General features: G+C 38.9%; 1 long non-coding RNA gene across 1 annotated transcript in view; it reads right to left on the reverse strand.

Moving 5' to 3' along the window:
• Window positions 1–867: 867 nt before the first annotated feature.
• The window catches only part of LOC126608882 (uncharacterized), a 19,394-nt gene continuing 1,579 nt past the window's right edge, over window positions 868–18,682 (reverse strand). The window contains exon 2 of the long non-coding RNA XR_007618004.1: window positions 868–1,208. This is a non-coding gene — a long non-coding RNA (uncharacterized LOC126608882). The remainder of the gene's footprint in view (window positions 1,209–18,682) is intronic.

The raw sequence follows: 18,682 nt of genomic DNA on the forward strand, positions 1-18,682 counted from the left end.
ATTGTTGACTTCAGCAGGGGCGACGAGCTTATGTGCTTGAGCATGCCTAGCCTCGTGAAGCATCTCAAAAAGTTTTTCATACTGCTCCTGGAGGACCTCGTTCCTCATCACTATCTTGTTGTTCTGAGCTTCTAACTCATCGACTTTAGCTTGAAGAGTAACTCTATTTCCTTCCTGCTTTCGTTGCTTCATACTAGGTCCAATGGGGGTGTCATTCTGTGTGCTATGGCTTCTTTCGCTCCCCATGTTGGAGAGAGATGTTTGGCCAAAAGAAAGTGTACGAGCGGTGGAAACCAGCTTAACAAAGCTGAAGAGAGTGGGAGTAAGTGTCTTTCCCACAGACGGCGCCAAATGTTGATGCACAAAATCAGCGAGGACTTTGGTACAACAGAAAGTGTCAGGTTTGTGACCTTCGCTTGGTTGCTTCGATCACTAGGGAAGATAAGTACGTAAATGAATAGGGACAGGGAAGCAAACACAAGATGTACGTGGTTCACCCAGATCGGCTATGTCCACGGAGTAGAGGAGTTCTCATTAATTGTGAAGGGTTTACACAAATACATAGGTTCAAGCTCTCATTTTGTGAGTTCTAGTGAATAGTTTAGTACAAAATGACTTTAGAGATTATTGTGGGAGAATGATCCCTATTTATAGAAGAGAGTTTCTAGTTTTGTTCTAACATTGACACGTGTTGTGTTGTGATTGGCTTCTGATGTTGACACGTGTCGAGCTGTGATTGGCTTCTGATGTCGACACGTGTCGCATTGTGATTGGCCTCCTGGTTGAAGGGAAGCTCTTCTGGGTCCTTGACGGTATAACGTTGACCGGTGCTCAGTAGTTTCGGGATTGGTTAAGTATGGTACAAACAAGTGCCATCTCCAGGACTTCACCCAACATCTTTGATTCATTCCCTTACAATCATGTCATTCTAACACATTATTTAAGAATTTCATCATGCAGCCATAGTATGACATCATTAAATTTGCCACATCAAAGATGTTAATCATAAGGATAATGAAATTAAGCACTGTATGGGCTCAACTCTTAATTTGCCACATCAAAGATCTTAATCATAAGGATAATGAAATTAATCAAAGATCTTAATCATAAGAATAATGAAATTAATCATAAAGATCTTAATCATCCAGCACTGTTTGGGCTCCACTCTTAATGTAAAATTGCCTTCCAGCTAAATGAATTGGAGATGCCTACAGGGAATAAGGAAAAAACACACTTTTAGGCCATGCGCACAGATCATCGCTTTATAAACATAATGCTTTATATGGAAGCTTGATAAAGTTTACTAAAATGTGCTAAACATCAAACTACAATAGCAATGGACCAGAAATCCACATGATACACTCACAAAAGGAAAACACTACAATCAAATTACAAGCACAAGCCCAAAAAATTATAACAAAGCAAATACAAAGGTAGATAGTTCATCAATGTTGACAATAGTGCAAGTGTAAGGATGGGAACTCTCTAACAATTGAATTGTAGAAAAAGAATATATGATTGAATGTTGAATTTCATTGATACGTGTAAATAATATATAAACAACTACATTCCTTGTATAACAAGACTCTTCCTACAAGTTAGGAACACATTTACAGTTATAATTCTAATTGATTTCCTACATTGTCTAACACTCCCACTCAAGTTGGAGAGTGGATGTCAAGAACTCCCAACTTGTGTAACAAGCTTGAAAACCTATCCTTGTAGAGAGGCTTCGTAACCAAATCTGGCAACTGTAGTGTTGTACCAACATGCTTAGTCACTATTGTACCATCAACAATCTTACCACGTATAAAGCGACAATCCATCTCAATATGCCAAATGCGCTCATGGAAGACGGGATTGGCGGCTATAGCCGTTTGATTATCACAAAACAAAAGAGATGGACCAGTTGAAGTAACACCCAAATCCTCCAATAGAAACCACAGCCAAACCACCTCACAACTAGGGGTGGGAAATTTTGCCATAAACCGATTTACCGACCGAACCATACCGGTTGGCTTATAATGGTATGGTATAATTTTGGCATTTTTTCATAATTGGTTGGCATTTTACCGAACCGACAATTAATGGCATGGCTTTGGTAATTAATTTTGTATGCCGACGATATGCCATACCTACCAATATATATATATATATATATATATATATTATTTAGATATTTTAGGTATGCCATAAATCAGAGTCTGATTGTCCATAGTCTGTGCCGCAAGCCAATTGGAATTCGGGTGCAACGAAATTGATGGCATGGAATGCATGTGAGGCTCACTAATATACTTAATAACCACATGGGTCCTAAACTCCTATACGCGAAGCAACTTGTCATCGCTAGAAGTAACAAACCTACGGTTATTGTCCAAAAATGTAATCGTATTCACAGCACCCAAATGCTGATCATACTCTTGCAAACCTACAGTTATTATCCACACTTTCCTTATTTGCAAACCACTGGTTTAGCAATGGCAAGAAGACGGTTGGCTAGCGGTAACTGATTTTCGGTAATTCTGTATATGTGGTTGGCAGGTGGCACAAGGAATTTGGCACGGTTTGATAACCGAACCTAGGCCTACTCATGACAAGCCTTAGCCATAGCTCTATATTTTTCTTCAGCAAAAGAAAGGGAACTAGATTTATGCCACTTCGCTCGCCATGAAATCAAAGAATCTCTTAAGAACACACAGTAACCAGTAGTCGAGCGTCGAGTGATGGGGTAACCCGCCTAATCAAAATAAGAGAATGCTATAACTTTATTTGGTTATCAAAACGGAATAAGGAGCCTTGGCCTGGGGTATACTTCAAATAACAGACTACTCGAAGAGCGGCTAATGCATGAAACCACTTAGAACATGTACAGGATAAGTAATATCCAACCTGTCAGACAATATTGTATCCTCCATAGGGAATGCAATAGGACGCGCTCCCAGAAAACCATAATCTTTCATAATCTCCAGTGCATATTTACGTTGAGAAGAATAAATGCTACTTTTGGATCTAGAGACCACAATACCCAAAAAGTAGTTTAAATCACCAAGATCTTTAATTCGAAAGTGAGTATAGATATAAGATTTGAGAGAATCAATTGCAACAATAACATGGCATGTGACCACAATATCATCCATGTAAATAAGCAAGGCTGTGAAAGAAGTACCTGAATTTTTCATAAACAATAAATAGTCAGCTTTAGATTGTTTGAAACTATCAGAAAGAATGGCATTGGAAAACTTGGCAAACCATTGACGAGAAGCTTCTTAAGACCATAAAGAGATTTGTGGAGGCGACACAAAGTTCTCCCCCTGTCGTCGAAGACCAGGAGGAGGAGTCATATAAATTTCCTCAGTTAAATCACCATGTAAGAATGCATTATTGACATTGAGCTAATGGAGAGACAAACGCTGACTAGCAACAAGAGCAAGTAAACAACGCACAATGATCATTATGACGACCCGTCCCTAAATTTCTCGAAAAATTATACCCGACTATGTAATTTGACAATTTTACCCTTTTGGGGAAAAATATATTATGACGTGGATGCAATTATTTGACTTTGAACTATTTTCTCGCCATGCTAATTTTATTATACTCATTGTTACGAGTACACATTAAACATTATAGTGTAGAAACACTATTGTGGATAGATTGTCCTAGTGGGAATCTTCGTACAAATTCTATCCATTTTCTTCTTTAAAATGGTTGGACCCATGCATGTGACTTCACACACCAACCAATCCTTTTCTTCCCTTATTTCTGGCTGTCCAATTAGAAACCCCAATTTCAACCAATCACCATCAATCATCTCAGTCCTCTCTCCTCTCTATCTCTCCCCGTAACCCTCACTCTCACTCTTCTTTGCAACTCGAACACCATCATCATCCATTCGCAAATTGAACCTAAAACCTGCATATTTGGACTCCTCTCACCACCACGAGCACAACCATACCCATAGTTCCTCGAATGGACGAGTTTTGACTCGTCAACTCGAAAGCTCCGACTCGGTGAGTTTGAGTTGAACGTGTTTTTGACCGAGTTTCAAGGTTTGGAAGGTTAGGGAAGCTCTCTTGCACCTCCTTAAGCTTCCTAGGACAAGCTTCAAGAAGCTTTGACGTGAAACAACCCAGTTTGAAGGAGCCTCAAAATTGACCGTGCCTTTCGAACCATTTTCAAGCCACCTCCGTCCACTTTTTGGAATTTTGGAAGGTAAAACATCATTCTTTTCTTCATAAGCTTAATTTGCATATAAATTTAATGAAAAATGGTTGGGAAATAAATAAGATATGAAGGTTTGAATATTTTTCCAGTTTCCGACGACTTGGACGACGACGACCGACGAGGGTCTCCAGAAAAGAAGGAATATTCCGTCAAAGTTGAAGGAATATTCTTGATAGGAGCATATTTATGTGACTTAGTTAGCTTGTTTTTTTTGCATTTTCATAGTTAGTTTGTGCTTAATATAGTGTTTGAAGCTATTTTCGTGTGTTTGTAGGTCTAATTGGCAAAGTTGGCAAGAAAGTGATGTTAATGCACAAAACCGGAGGTCTTGGAACAACGTAAATCCGACCGTGAATCTGCAAGAAAGTAAATAATACAAGGTTTGTGCTACGTCCACACTGATATTGTATTTCTCTGAGAGTATTGATGCACAAAATCAGTGAGGACTTTGGTACAACGGAAAGTGTTAACTTTGTGACCTTCGATAGATTGCTCCGGTCACTAGTGTGGATAAGTAAGTAAATGGATAGGGACAGGGAAGCAAACACAAGATGTACGTGGTTCAGCCAGATTGGCTACATCCACGGAGTAGAGGAGTTCTCATTAATTGTGAAGGGTTACACAAGTACATAGGTTTAAGCTCTCCTTTAGTGAGTACTAGTGAATGATGTAGTACAAATAACATTTGGAAATATTGTGAGAGGATGATCTCTATTTATAGAAGAGAGTTTCTAATTTCATTATGACATTGACACGTGTCGTGTTGTGATTGGCTTCTAATGTTGACACATGTCGCGCTATAATTGGCTTATGATGTTGACACGTGCCTCCTGGTTGGAGGGAAACTCTTCTGGGTCCTTGAAGGTATAACGTTGACTGGTGCTCAGTAGTTTTGGGATTGGTCAAGTATGGTACAAACAGTGCTCCCCTAAGTTCCCGAGTGAGGGAAGCTCCTCGGTTGGGGACTTGCAAGATCCAAGCCATTGAGTAATCACGAAACTTCTAATTACTGAAGTGTGGTATCATTTTCACTTGCCTTATCTGTCTCATACATAGCTGTGGCATCTTCTCTGGAAGTATTTTTCCTCCATCCAAGGGTGGTATCTTTAACCGATGAAGATGCACAAGGTAATATATCAATTTCACTTGAAGCTTACTTGTAGTTTCGGGCTTGATCAAGTGCGATACAAAACCCTATAGTAGGAGTCCCCTAAGTCGCCGAGCTAGGAGATTTGTCGAAAGAGGTAACAGACAAGGTAAGCAATCAGACTTCCAAGCAAGCAATCTGAATCGGAGGTTCGGCTTCGGCTTCCGGTTGATTGTTCTCCTTCTCCTTGTGTCGTAAACAGAAACAAGGATAAGGAGAAGCAAATGGAGAAGAAATGATATGAGATACTTTTGCTTTTGAAAAAGTGACTTTCCACAGGCTTATTCTTGAACTAGGCTGGAGGGTTTTCTGGTTTCCTTCAGAGTATAAGGCCGACTCAAGAATTTGAGGGTCAAAACAAGTCCATCAAATCAAGAGTGCGTTCGACCTTGATGATATGAGATACTTTTGCTGTTGACGAAGTAATAGATGAATCGGCATGTGCTCTGTTGCGCTTGTCTCCACATGCTTACTTGTATCCTTTTCACTTGCCCTATCTGTTCCTCAAGCAGATGTGGTTTTTTCTGGAAGCATAAGAAGTTGAAGACGAGTACTCGAGAGCAATGCCAGGTAAGTAATCAGGCAAGGGGTTCCATGCAGTCAGTTCATGACTAGAAGCTTGATTCCAAGTGCTGACTGATTGCTCTCTTTATTCTTGTCTTGCAGGTAAGAACAAGAGCAAAGGAAAAGATAGGGAAAAAGCATGATATGGGATACTCTTGCTTTTGACCCTGATAATATGAGATACTCTTGCTCTGGTGTGGCTGGTTTGCATAGGTATTATTGGGGAGGGAAGAAAGCTGAGTATTTCTAGAGGCTTCGTTGGGGGTGCCCTTTCGGATATGAGGAAGGGTTGAGCATTTTTGCAGGTCTGCCTGTCCGTGGAGGATGGAAGGTCGGCATATATAGAAGTCTCCCTTACAACAGGTAGTAATGTTATTCCTTTACCCTTCTTGGTCGTAGCAATGTAATGGGACCTGCAAGCTCCGGTGTTTTAACTTTGTAAGAGCACTTTGAAAAAGTGGTATATGGTATCTGGAAAGCTGATGTTGCGTGTGAAGATTGCAGAAAAGCTTTATCAAGGAAATCTGGCTCTCGAAGTTCGGAGAGTGATGCCTCTTCGGTTTTCAAACAAGCAATCATGTCGGGGATCTGGCTCTCAAGATTCGGAGAGCGGTGCGTCTTCGATTTTTGAGAAAGCAATCCTTTTGGGAGTCTGGCTCTTGAGATTCGGAGAGTGGTGCCTCTTCAATTTTTGAGAAAGTAATCATGTTGGGAGTCTGGCTCTCGAGATTCGGAGGGCGGTGCCTCTTCGATTTTTGAGCAAGTAATAATGTTATTCCTTTACCCTTCTTGGTCATAGCAATGTAGTGGGAGCTGCAAGCTTCACATGTTTTAACTTTGTCAGAGCACTTTGAAAAAGTGGTCTGTGGTATCTGGAAAGCTGATGTTGCGTGTGAAGATTGCAGACAAGCTTTATCCAAGGAAATCTGGCTCTCGAAGTTTGGAGAGCGGTGCCTCTTCGATTTTCGAACAAGCAATCATGTCGGGGATCTGGCTCTCGAGATTCAGAGAACAGTGCCTCTTCGATTTTTGAGAAAGCAATCATGTTGGGAGTCTGGCTCTTGAGATTCAGAGAGCGGTGCCTCTTCGATTTTTGAGAAAAGAATCTTGTTGGGAGTGTTTTGTCGAATGGGAGTAAGGGTTGGGCATTTTTGCCTTGCCACGGTGCACGGAGGTTGACACACATTGGGACTTTCTAGTTATTAAGCAGTGGTGCTATTCCTTCAGCCTTGTGGGTAATAGTAAGGTAGCTAGACCTTCAAAATTTATGTGTCTAAACTTTGTTAGAGATCTTTGGCAAAGTTATTTGGGGTACCGGAGGAGCTGATGTTGCGTGTGGAAAGTGATGCTTATTCGGAATCCGGAGAGTGGTGCCTTTTCGATTTTTGAACCAACGGCCCTATTGCCCTATCTTTTATAAGGGCACCAATTGTGTGTAATGAGTTCATTCAGAGAGTTATTGCTTGTAGGAATTTTCCCCTTACTTCTGAGATTTATTGCACCTCATTTCTCCTTCATCATTTCTGAGAATGTCCGGCCCATCTGACCATCTTTTTGACTTGAACTTTGGTGAAAAGGTAGCCATGCCTTCTCAAGACAACATATGGCGCCTATCCTTCTTATCCCTTACTGGTCCTCTTACCGTTGGAGACTATGTGATGAAGAATGATATGACCGCTGGGGTGGTGGCCAGGAACTTTCTCACTCCCAAAGATAACAGACTACTTTCCAAACGGTCTGATGAGTTGGCTGTTAAGGATTCTCTGGCTCTCAGTGTTCAGTGTGCAGGTTCTGTGTCTAATATGGCCCAACGCCTATTTGCTCGAACCCGCCAAGTTGAATAATTGGCGGCTGAAGTGATAAGTCTCAAACAGAAGATCAAAGGACTCAAGCATAAGAATGAACAGTTGCACTGGCTCGCGCATGACTATGCTACAAACATGAAGAGGAAGCTCGACCAGCTGCAGGAATCTGATGGTCAGATTTTACTTGATCATCAGAGGTTTGTGGGTTTGTTCCAAAGGCATTTATTGCCTTTGTCTTCTGGGCCTGTACCGCGTAATGAAGTTCCAAATGATTAAGCTTAGGTGCCTCCTCCTTCTGGGGTTCTGCCATTGACACGTGTTGTGTTGTGTTGTGATTGGCTTCTGATGTTGACATGTGTCTCGCTATGATTGGCTTCTGATGTCGACACGTGTCGCGCTGTAATTGGCCTCCTGGTTGGAATATTCTCCTCCTTCTTCCTTGGTTGCGATTGCCGGTTTCTGGAAAATCTTCTAATCGTGATATCTTCTTCAATTCTTAACCAAAATTCACGAATTTTATACCAAAATGAAGCTTAGGACAAAAGGAACACATCCTTACCACTTATAAGTCTGAAATCCACCGGAATCTCACCGGAAAAGTCACAATAATTCGGTCACCTTGGTACTCATAAAACCAGAGCGTTTATACGTCAAAACTCTTCCAAAATTAATCCAAGGTGCTAGAAAAGCAAGAATATAACCTTTCTAAGTCTCAAAACTACCTGAAACCTCCGCGAACATGTCGAGTGAACAGTGCACCAAAACGGGGTTTTTTGGTTCTTACATTTGACAAGTTCTCATGTCGAACTAAGGGCATGGATGAGCTCCTGGACTCACAGAGAACACAAGAACAACCTTCTCGACGTCGATTCGTGCACGTCAAGGTAAATTTGAGAGTTCTCCATACAATTGTATGGACAATTGAAGAAATCCGAGAGAGAGTCAACGGTTTGGTATGGGTGTGTGTGTGGGGTTCATTTTGCAGCCAATCAAACAAAACCTTAAGTCTTTTAGTTCTAATTGGGTCCAATTAATTAGGAATAGAACTAATTGGTCCAAAACCTTAGCCTATACACACACACACAACTTAACGATTCAAGGGCATAATAGAAATTTCCATGCTCTCAAGGACAAAATAATATACACATTCGAGATGGGCTGTCACAGATGTTCTCATTACCCGTATTATTTCGAAACTCTATATTTTGCGCTCTTTTATTTTAATTCAAGGGTCTAAAACTTTCATATTGTTTTGTTATTTATGGCACTGATGGTCTTTGAGGGATGACCTATGAGATGTACACTCAGATTTTGGAAAAAATAACTCTTAGACCCATAAAGTGGGATGATGTTCTCATTACCCGTATTAATTCGAAAATCTGTATTTTGGGCTCAACTTTCGTATTATTTTTATTTTTGTTAGAGATGACCTTTGAGGGATAACCTACGAGATATACAGTCGGATTTTTGAAACATAACTAGTAGACCCATAAAGTGGGATGATGTTACCTTTTAATTTAGGGTTATGTTTCCTATTTTATTTTGGGATTTAGTTTCCTAGTTTGATTGGAAGACCTTTGTTTAGGAGGATTTGATTTTTACTAGGTTAAATAAGCTTGGCCAGCCCTATTATTACTGCTTATTCTCCGTGCGTTCTTTGAGGGGGGAAATTGGCCAAGCGTAGAGATTTTCCGACTTTTACTTTTAAGGTGTTTTCGATATTATTTCAATAGACAACTTTGTGATTTTTATTATGAACATGCGTAGTTAATTCTCTTTTTGCTAGGGTGAGGCCACGAGCCTTAGAAAGAATATGTAATTTTTTTTTAATTTGTTTAAGGTTATTTACATGAAGGTTTTCGAATTATTAATCACTGGTTTATACTGTCTAAGTGTCTTAATGATTTGCGACCATTAGGATGTATAGAAAAGTAATTTGATGCAATTTTGGTGTAATTTGATCCCTTAAATTGACGAAGGCTTATTGTGATTAAAATGTGCAAGTTCACTTATGATGAATACCACGTCTTAAGGGTTGCATGGTTTTTTGAAAGGTTTCACAAAACTTAATTAGTCATGCATGTTTAGATTTGATCAGAATACCACAAACGGATTGCATGTTTTAAGAAGACCTAACCTTAAAAATATGCATTTATAGGTCATAAGTAATTGGGAGAACTATATAAAATTGTTAAGGTGAGGGCAGATCCCTAGTGCTTTCTTAACTTGATTTCTTCAAACTGTTTCATCTATTTCCTCATCTTGAATATTGCAGATTTGTGCACTTTCATTAATTAAACTCGTTTTTATAAAAATTAGGTCATAAAATCAATCACCTCAAATCTTTGTTTTACAATAATTAATTGAAATTTGGTTTGTTTCAAATTATTTAATAATCCCTGTGGAGAACGAACTTGCAGTAACCATTTATACTACAATATCCTTGTCATTCTTACAAGTATTATAGGTGTTTTTAACCCTTTTGTGCTTATGGTAAAATCCCTATCAAGAAACTGGCGCCGTTGACGGGGACTATTGAAAATAATTCGTTCTAATCAGATTCTGCGTTAGTTATTAATGTATATAATTTTTGTTTTTATACAGATTACAGCAGTGCAGTGGAGATTACAACAATCCTTGCATGGTCAGCACAAGTTTAGCAAGGTAGAAATGATTTCCGTTTGATCCAGAACATAAGGAATCTTTAAGAAGAAGACGCAAGGAGCGAAATTTATAGTGGGTTCCTTCATTGCAGGGGATTTTTCTGCAGTTTTTATTTTATGGGGATCTGTACAGCAATGAACCAATATTTTTTGTGACCAGCCTTTGGGTGATTCATTGATAACTCATGCCACTAACATACCAAGTTGATCAGAAAATGTCCACATTCCGGTATTGATGGTACTACTCAAATGCATATATTTTTCAGGGGGTTAAATATGACTACAAAAGCTCTTGTCATTGTTTCATGTGGAGGTTCATATAAAGATAAAAATGCAAGCGAGGCATGCCTATTGTTTGAAAAAATGGCAGCAGATACACAACAGTGGGCAGTTAAGCACCCGCAAACTAGGACTGTGTTTGAGATGTCTAATGGTTCAGCGTCCAAGAAATGACCCGTGTTCACATTTCTACAACCCGGGTTGGAGAGATCATCCTAATTTAAAGTGGGATAGAGATCAGCATGCTAAACCACAATTTCAACAGCACGTACAGCAACCTGCTGCACGTAGGATTGCTTGGGAGATTGCATTTGAAAAATTAACAAATACTACAAACAAGATTTGAACATAACAGTGAAGAAATTCAAAATATGCATGCAACAACTATTTGTACCATACTTAGCCAATCACAGCACGACACGTGTCGACATCTGCAGCCAATCATAGCGCGACACGTGTGAACATCAGAAGTCAATCACAACACAACACGTGTCAATGTCAGAATGAAACTAGAAACTCTCTTCTATAAATAGAGATCATTCTCTCAAAATATTTCCTAATGTCATTTGTACTAAATCATTCACTTGTACTCACTAAAAGAGAGCTTGAACCTATGTACTTGTGTAAACCTTTCACAATTAATGAGAACTCCTCTACTCCGTGAACGTAGCCAATTTGGGTGAACCACGTACATCTTGTGTTTGCTTCCCTATCTCTATCCATTTACATTCGAAGCGACACTAGTGACCGGAGCAATCTAGCGAAAGTCACAAACTTAACACTTTATGTTGTACCAAAGTCCTCATTGATTTTATGCATCAATAACAACGAAAAAATTGGAACAAGAAATTGGGCAAATTGCGTTGCAGTGTTCAGAAAGAGCACCGGGTACATTCCCCTGCCAAACTAAACCAAATCCAAAGGGAGGTGCTAATTGTAAGGCTGTTAGAGTTTTGCGTTCTAGGAAAAGTTATGACAACAACGATGAAAATTGTGCTGGAAATTCACAGGCATCACCACAGCCACAAACATATTCTGGATATTTTTGCAGATTCGGCAATTTATGTAGATTTTACGGAGATTCGTTAATTGAGCAATCAAGAGGATTCCATCTTATGGCAAGTTTGTTAAGGACGTTTGCACAAAGAAAAAGAAGCTTGTGGATTTCGATTCTAACGGAACAATGCAGTACAATTTTATTACAGAAATTACTTCCAAAGAAACAAGATCCATGGAGTTTTACAATTTCATGCACAACTGGAAATTAAATTTTTAAACGTGCTTTAATTGATTTAGGTGCTAGTATTAATTGAATGTCTTTTTTTTTTTTTTCATTTACTAGGACAAGGAGAAATGAAGCCTACATCAGTCATTTTGCAACTAGTGGACCGTTCAGTTGCTTATCATAGGGGAATTAATGAAGACCTCATTATCAAAGTGGATAATCTCTATCTTCCTCCAGATTTTCTGGTCCTGGATATGGATGAAGATATGCAAACACCAATAATTTTAGGGCATCCTTTTATGGCAACTGCTCAAACTTCAATTAATGTAGAGGTTGGAACAGTTACACATAGAGTGCAAGATCAGTTCATTGTTTTCAATCTATTTGAAGCAACTAAAAAGGCAGATGATGTGCAAGATTGTATGCACGTTGACGTGTTGGACAACATCATGCATGCTGAAATTATGCCCCGTTTAATGGCTGATCCATTGTTAAATGTGTTGCATGGGTTTGAAAATAAAGAAATTGAAGATGAAGTGGCTTTTGAGTATGTTTTAGCTTTGGAAAGTGTCCCGTTTCACTAACCACGTTGGAAGCATGTTTTTGAGAGTTTGGGGGAACCGAAAAAATCGTTGCAGCCTTATAAAGTACAGCCACCTAAATTGGAGTTAAAAGTGCTGGCAGAACACTTGAAATATGCTTATTTGGGTGGAAATTCTTCGTTGCCAGTTATTATTGCTGTTGAATTATCACCAACAGAAGAAGAAAAGTTGTTGCACATTTTAAGGGGTTATCAAGATGCAATTGGTTGGACTATAGTAGACATTAAAGGAATCAGCCCTTCAATTTGCATGCACGTAATTTTGATGGAAGATGGAGTAAAGGTCGCCATTGATGCTCAACATCGTTTGAATCCAATTATGAAAGAAGTTGTTCGTAATGAAGTTATGAAGCTTTTGGATGATGAGATGATCTACCCAATTTTACATAGTAAGTGGGTTAGTCCAACTCAAGTGGTTACCAAGCGTTCTGGAATTACAGTTGTGAAAAATGATAATAACGAACTTGTGCCTGCACGTTTGACTACTGGGTGGTATATGTGTGTTGATTACATAAAGATCAATGCAGGTACTAGAAAAGATCATTTTCTGTTGCCAATCACTGATCAAATGTTAAAAAGATTGGCTGGTTGTGATTTGCATTGTTTCTTGGACCAAATTCCAGTTGCACCCGAGGATCAAGAGAAAACAACCTATACATGTACTTTTGGCACCTTTGCATATCGGATAATGCCTTTCAGTTTATGCAATACTCGTGCAACTTTTCAACGCTGCATGATGAGCATATTTCAGGTTTAATTGAACAAGTAGTTGAGGTATTTATGGATGACTTTTATGTTCTTGGAGATTATTTTGATCAATATTTGCAGAATTTATCTCTAGTTCTTGAGAGATGCATTAAAGCAAACTTGGTTTTAAATTGGGAAAAATGTCATTTCATTGTCAAGAAGGGGATTGTCCTAGGCCACTTGATTTTTAACAAGGGTATAGAGGTTGATAAGGCTAAAATTGATGTAATTGCAAAGTTGTCACCACCGACAACTATTAGAAGTGTTCGATATACTCTTGGACACGTTGGGTTTTACAGACGATTCATCTAGGATTTCTTCAAGATTAGACGACCATTGGGTAAAATTATTGGCTAAGATGCTAAGCCTCGGTTAACTCGTTGGGTTCTTCTACTTTAAGAGTTTGACTTAGAAACCAGGGATAAAAATGGTAATGAAAATGTTGTGGCTGATCATTTGTCAAGGCTAAATTTGCCTATTTCTGCAAAAGAGGACTTGTTGCCATTAAATGAAAATTTTCCTGATGAACATCTATTTGTTGTTCAAATCATTTTACCATGGTTTGCTGATTTAGTTAATTATTTGGCCAGAGGGGTAATTCATCCAGATTTTACTTTTTAGTAGAAATTTTTTTTTTCCCAAAGCTCCTTTCACCATACCCTGCCCTGCTGCATCTTCACAGATTCATTTTCCCCCAATGACCAAAAAAATAGCTTTCACATCTGGAACTTAGAGCAAGTCCACCCCTAAGGACTTTGCGCCAGCATCACATTTATCCACTAAAGTGAACAGTAATAGACCCCAGTGAACAGTAATAGATCAAAGCATTTCCACCCAAAAAAATGCGCTGGCACCCAGTCCATCTAATATTATATTATTTTATTCATATCAATTAATATTTTATCAATTTTTTTTTTCTTTTTTCTTCCTTTCTCTCGAAAGGTCTTACAGTTTTGTTTCCTTCCTACTGCTTCCATTCCCTCTCCGGTCCTTTCTCTTCTTCTTCTTATTTTCCAACATCCAACTCTCTGCACTCGTACCCAACCTGCCATGATTTTCCCTTCGTAAAAAAGTAAGAGACCCATCAAAATCCCTTTTCCACCTAAAAAATCCCATCTCTAATCATCAAATTCCCCGACTTTTTGGGGAAATCGAATTGGGTTTTTCCCCAAATATCCAAATTATGATTATTTCCAGTCCAATCTTTATTGAAGTTGTAACAATCTGTATATTTGTAGCAATCCGCGTGGCGCTTTACAAAACTGGGCTAGTTTACTTCGTGAAAAAATGGTGGCGGAGGATGAAAGGATTGCTTCCATGTCTACCAATCGTTCTCCAGCTCGACCCCAATCAGATCGTCGAGGACGATTTCCGCGTGAAAGGCGCACGCCAGGCAAATAGGCCGGCTCCTTGGTTAGTCAATTTTGGACTGGTCTGTTGACTGGCATGGGCTGTGTGCCAGGCAGTCCGACGGGCTGGAGTGAATTCCCTGGCCCTCAGCTTGTTATTTGGGCAGGGTGCTGGGCAAAAACCACTCCGGTGGACTTGCTCTTAAAGACCTGATCTAGAATTTGAACAAGAAAACCTAAACTATACGAGTCTGCTTTAGGAATACAATATTGACGAGGGTAATTTTGTCAATTAAATGTGGAAAATTGACCGACTTTGGTTCTTGAGCAGCAATGGCAACCATGGAAAGGAGTTGCAGGGAGGTCTCGTACTGGGGATAAAAAAACATTTACCCAAAAGCATGGACACTAATTACTGCCCCAAAAATAACAATTAGCTGAAAAGTTCAATTGAGAAGTAGATTTAAAAAGAAGAGCACGAATTCTAAGGTAAAAGAACATACAGATTAAATATTGCAGGAAAAGAACAAATAAATCAAAATTGCAATTGAGATGTGGATGTCAAAGAAGATGACGAATTCTAAAGCAAAACAACACAGAAAAAATCCCAATTCTGGAATTGTCCGAGCATCTGGAACAGACCTATGAAATAACATGATTTGGTTCGTTTGATGAGGGCACTTTTGGCCTGGCCACACTAATTTTGTTCAATCCAATCAGAAATTGCGAATAAAAATGATCAACATAAAAAGTAGTTTGAGTAAAAAGAAAGATGACCAACTTTGGTTCTCGAGCAGCTATGGCAACCATGGAAAGGAGTTGCAGGGAGGTCTCGTAATGGGGATAAAAAAACATCTACCCAGAAGCATGGACACTAATTACTGCCCAAAAAATAACAATTAGCCGAAATGTTCAATTGAGAAGTGGATTTAAAAAGAAGAGCACAAATTGTAAGGCAAAAGAAGATTCGAAGCTATGGCATAAAAGGCTTGGCCACTTGAATTTTCAAAGTCCCAAGAAGCTACAAGAAAAAGAAATGGTGCATGGGTTGCCGAGTATCCAAGAAAATGAAGAAATCTGTGAAGGGTGTGCACTTAGGAAGCATCATAGAGATTCATTTCCACATGGTAAAGCTTGGAGAGCAAAAGTTCCATTGGAATTGATTCATATAGATGTTTGCGGACCCATGAAAACCTCTACTCAAGTGGGAAACAAGTATTTCCTAATCTTCGTGGATGATTATTCTAGAATGATTTGGGTATACTTTCTAAGACAGAAATCAGAAGTGTTCTCAATCTTCAAGAAGTTTCAAGCTATGGTTGAGCGACAATCTGGTTATCTAATAAAAGTTCTTAGAAGTGACAGAGGAGGAGAGTATACATCCACAGAATTTGATAAGTTTTGTCAAGATATTGGCTTGGAAAGACAATTTACTGTCAGCTACACTCCACAACAAAATGGAGTAGCTGAGAGAAAAAACAGAACCATAGTCAAAATGGCTAAGGCAATGTTACATGACAAGGGAATACCTCAATATTTGTGGGGCGAGGCAGTTAATACAGCGGTCTACTTGATGAATAGGCATCCAACAGTGGCAGTTGAAAATAAGACACCGGTTGGTTAAGGAGCTTAAATGAAGTCTATGAAAGCTGCAATTTCTGTATTGAAGAACCAGAAAACTTTGATGATGCAGTGAAAGAAGAGACATGGAAGGCTGCAATGCAAGAGGAGATCAATGTCATTGTGAAAAACAAGACATGGGAACTAGTGGACAGACCTTGTGACAACTCCGTCATTGGAGTGAAGTGGATTTATAAGACTAAGCTCAATCAAGATGGTTCCGTTCAAAGGAACAAAGCTAGATTGGTAGCAAAGGGTTATTCTCAGAAACCCGGGATTGATTTCCACGAAACATTTGCACCGGTAGCTAGGCATGAAACAATCAGAGGCCTTATTTCCGTAGCTGCTCAGAATGGGTGGTTTCTGCACCAACTTGATGTCAAGTCGGCTTTCCTAAATGGAGTCCTAAAAGAAGAGGTGTTCGTTGATCAACCTCAAGGATTTGTTCTTAAAGGACAAGAGCACAAGGTGTATAAGCTTAAGAAGGCACTTTATGGCCTGAAACAAGCTCCGAGAGCATGGTATGGAGAGATCGACTCATATTTCAATGAAAGAGGTTTTCAAAGAAGTGAGAATGAACCTGCCCTCTATGTCAAAACAGAAGGTATTTCAGATATCCTTATTGTTTCCTTATATGTTGATGATTTGGTTTATACTGGAAGTAGTCATAATATGATCTTGAATTTCAAGAATGACATGATGAGGAAATATGAGATGAGTGATCTAGGCATGTTGCATTATTTTTTGGGAATTAGTATCATTCAATCAAATGATGGTATCTTTATTACTCAAAAGAAATATGCAAAAACACTTCTAGAAAAGTTCAAAATGGTTGGTTGCAAGCCTGTTGCAACACCTCTAGTTGTGAATGAAAAGTTTCAAAGAGAAGATGGTAGTGGTGATGCTGATGAATCTGTGTATAGAAGCCTGGTTGGGAGTTTGTTGTATTTGACAGCGACTAGACCCGATATTATGTATGCTGCAAGCTTGTTGTCCAGATTTATGCACAAGCCTACTTGCATTCACTATGGAGCTGCAAAGAGGATCCTAAGATACATACAAGGTACACTTAACTTTGGTATTATGTATGAAAGGAATGTTGAGCCAAAATTGTATGGGTTCTGTGATAGTGACTGGGGAGGTAGTGTGGATGACTTGAAGAGCACATCTGGCTATACTTTTACATTAGGGACTAGTGTATTCTCTTGGGCATCTAAGAAACAGAAATCAATTGCACTATCAACGGCAAAGGCTGAGTATGTGTCGGCTTCAATTGCAACTTCTCAAGCAGTGTGGCTGAGAAGAATTCTGCAAGATTTTGGTGAGAAACAAGAATCAGCAACTCATATCCTTTGTGATAATAAGTCAGCTATTGCCATGAGCAAGAATCCTGTCTGTCATGGTAAATCAAAGCATATTGCTCTGAAGCATCACTACATCAGAGGTGCTGTGGAAGACAAGGAAGTGGATGTGGTCTATGCAAGACAGAAGATCAAGTTGCTGATATCTTCACCAAGGCATTACCAAAGGACAGATTCATCTACCTAAGAGAACTTTTGGGAGTGAAGCAGCAAAGCATTAAGAGGGAGTGTTAAAAGTTAATGCTTTACTTAAACTGATTCTGTGTAAAAGGGCTGACTGTTGCCTTTATCAGTCGACGCATTCTCTTTATCAGTCGACCCAATTACTTCAGTCGGCTTATGTATTGAGCCATATATATCAGAAATATCTGAATGAAAATATCAAATATCTGTTTTAAGAAAAAGCATCAGCCCTCTGTTTCCAAAGCTCTCTGCACTCTGTTTCTTTGATTTTCAATCTTTATCATTTTATTCAAGTTTTATTAATGATGAAAGATTGTCTAAATACCAACAAAAGTTACTAATACCAGAATTGACTTTTTAGTATAAAAATGTAATTTTTCTTTAAAATAAACAATATCACGAGTTTTTCATTAAAGTTCCCTTAAATGAATTTACCGATAAGCATGGACAGTTATTATTCCCCAAAAATAAAGACTTCAATCAAAATTGCAATTAAGAAGCAAAACCAAAAACAAATTGAGATAAGATCCTAATTTTGAAGTCCAAATGTTCGTCCATCTTCCCACAAGGACAACCGAAAAAAATTAATACAAGAGCTATACAAATTCAGAAAAAGATGGTTTCCCGGTGCATAAACTAGAAATCGAAGGCAGAGAGAGAATGGAGAAGCAGAAAGGGGAAAGAGAAGAATAATCTAAAAATGAAAGGTGGAGTTGTAGAGAGGTAGGTTCTGAATTGGGCAACCAAAATCCTAGGGATAAAAACATTTTACCCAACTGTGGACAGTAAAATATTGCTGGAAAAGAACAAATAAATCAAAATTGCAATTGAGACGTCGATGTCAAAGAAGATGACAAATTCTAAAGCAAAACAACACAGAAGAAGTCCCAATTCTGGAATTGTCCGAGCATCTG

The sequence above is a fragment of the Malus sylvestris genome, chromosome 16 (genome assembly GCF_916048215.2).
Source record: "Malus sylvestris chromosome 16, drMalSylv7.2, whole genome shotgun sequence".
Classification (NCBI taxonomy): Eukaryota; Viridiplantae; Streptophyta; class Magnoliopsida; order Rosales; family Rosaceae; genus Malus; species Malus sylvestris.